Raw genomic sequence first — 2,778 nt, forward strand, 5'->3', positions numbered from 1 at the left:
GGGGGGGGGGGGGGGGGCCGAGAGCACGTGGTAACGGTAGACGATGCTGGAAGCGACGAATGAGTGGAGAGTACTCTCGGCTTATTCAGCGAATTCCCAGCCCTCTCCTTGTTGGCGGGATGGTGAATCTTTTGGTGAATTTTTTTAATGGAATTTTAGGCCGATTTTTTTGAATGTTTCAATGACGAGTCGCGAAAGGTAACGGAACTAGGGTCGATTTTTCACGTCAAGTTATTTCGGTGATGAGTCGGCACACGCGAACATTTTTTGCAGAAAAATCTAGCGAATTCGTTAGAAAAGTCTGTAGGATTTTCATTGAAGTTCTATTGGAAATTCTATTAATTTTTCGCCGATTTGATTGAAAAAATTCGCAGCTGTACTGTTTTTTTTATAGAAAATGTCCAATAGGAACTGTTATGTGGAAAAAGATCCGCAGAATTTAGTTGTTCTATACAACTTTGTTCAGTGAGATTTTTCCGAAAGGAATTCCTCGACATAAATTTTTCGTTCTATTGTTCCTCTTCTCTTAAAAAAAAAAATAGATAAAAAACTTGGAAAATTAGGGACGAGTAATTTCTCTAGAAAATATTTGAGTAGAATAAGTTGTATAAAAAAATCAGAATCTATTTATTTTCTCTTCGAAATATTGTCTACTAAAATTATATTTATTCAAAAAAAACGTGCAAAAAAATGTTTCGCGTGTGACTAGGAGAAAATGGCATAAAATTTTGTATGTCTTTGACACTTTCGCGTGAAATCACACGGCTCCGAGACAAATAGACAATTGAAAACAAATTATAAATTTGATACACTGGATTTTACCATTTCAGGAGAGAAATCGGTTGAAGCCGAATTTTTTGGGCTCTAAATGAGGGGAAAACAGTTGTTTTGATAGGGAGATTTCATTATCAGCAGAAGTCGTAAAATGTCTAGAACAGAACAAGCTCATTATCGTCGTTTCGTTTGATGCGAATTTCAATCTCAGAAGGCATTTTTTATTGGACATCATAATGGTTTCGTGATATTTTCTCCTGGAATACGTCTCTGTCGTGAATTTATAATAACTAGACCGGTCACGCGCGCCAATCTATCACCTCATTTACTTGTGAGACTCTTCCTTTTCTTCATTGAAATTTCAAATGTATATAAAAATAGGTGATAAATAAAAAACAATCAATGATAAAGATGAATGATGAGCGAAAAATTAATGACTAATTTTGAATCTTGAACCACCCGAGTGGAAATTTCACTCAGTTAGCTTGGATCTACATTAATTTTAGGTTCAATACTGGTCAGAATTTATTGATGACACTTTCGGATCAGGATCTGATGAGATTCTGAATGGAGTATCTGTATCCATTGTGGCGGAGTGAATTGTGATCCTATTCTGATCAGTCAAATCTCGACTAGATCTGTATCGGGTCCGGTACTGTTCAGGAATATCGAATCCTAGAATTTTGACCAGGCATGGACCCAAACAAGCGTTACATTTCTGATCCAAAATTGATCAAAATCAATTTTTACTGGTCAGTCTCTTATTCTATCCTAATTTTAATTTCCACTCGGGCAAGTCCTTTTACTTTTTAAAATTATCCGATCAATACCCGTAATTGCTGGAAAATAAGAGTAGTGTTACGACTCAATTGTCTAGAAAAGCGCACAATTTTCTTGAATTATTCGAAAAATGTGAAAATTCTTTAGGAACCTAAATAATTTTTCTAAATTTTTCTCGAGTGAAAAACAAAAACAGGCATTTCCCTAGAAGTTTTTAATAAATTTTTTCGAAAGAGAATCAAATTTATCTTTGTTTACACCAGAAAGCATTATATCGGGCCAAACAAATCGTCAGAATAAATTTACGACCGGAGTAAATTCATTCCACAGTTGGACAATTTTAGGAATTCGTCGTAGAGTGCTTTCATTCAGCCATTCGATCGGGAATAGGGATATGACGGACAAAGCTGACCAGTCAATTTACCACCATTTTATACATAAATTACCCGTCACTGACTGAAGGCCAATTACAGACCATTTTTCGTCAAAAAAAGTGACGGAATTTCGCGTCACAAAAATGACAAAAAAAATCTTGACGGTCATTTTGCATCTAGATAGAGCGCGACAAAAATCTTTCATCATATTACCGCGTTACTTCGAAATTCGACACTACATATTTGAGAGATTTCATTAATTAGTTGTCAAATGTGAAGATTTACGACATCATTTATCCAATGAAAAATTTTATACGACTGTTTTTCTCTAATTGAACTTTATAGATTCTATGATAATAATAAATAAGAAAAAGTGCTACGAAACTTTTCTAATTTTTTTGCAATTCCATACTGAAGTAATATTAACTAAATTTTCGATTTCCGTTTCAGCGTTATTCATGATTTTATTCAAATTTCTGAAAAAATTCATGAAAAAAAATAAAAGAAAAAATTACCGAGCTTAAAAATGACGGTCAGATTACATCTAGATAGCTGATTTTTCAGCATAAATCATAACGAGAAAAAATTACTGACGATTGGATAAGTTGACTGTACGGAGGGAAAAATTCAATAAAAATAAAAGCGACGCTATATTTCCGCAATATTTTTTTACGTTTTTTTAAAGGAAAAAAGGTAAAAATTACGTTTCGAAACGTAATACGCGAGCGAAGTAAACATGCGATAATTATTAAGGGAGAATGAGGAGAAGTGGAACGATAGCCAAAACCGACAAGAGCGGAATTCAGTTAACTGCTTTTTCGTCGCTATTTTGTGGTGAAAAAAGGGGGGG

This window comes from Diachasma alloeum, unplaced genomic scaffold (genome assembly GCF_001412515.2).
Source record: "Diachasma alloeum isolate Michigan unplaced genomic scaffold, Dall2.0 Dall_scaffold_00201, whole genome shotgun sequence".
NCBI classification, from domain to species: domain Eukaryota; kingdom Metazoa; phylum Arthropoda; class Insecta; order Hymenoptera; family Braconidae; genus Diachasma; species Diachasma alloeum.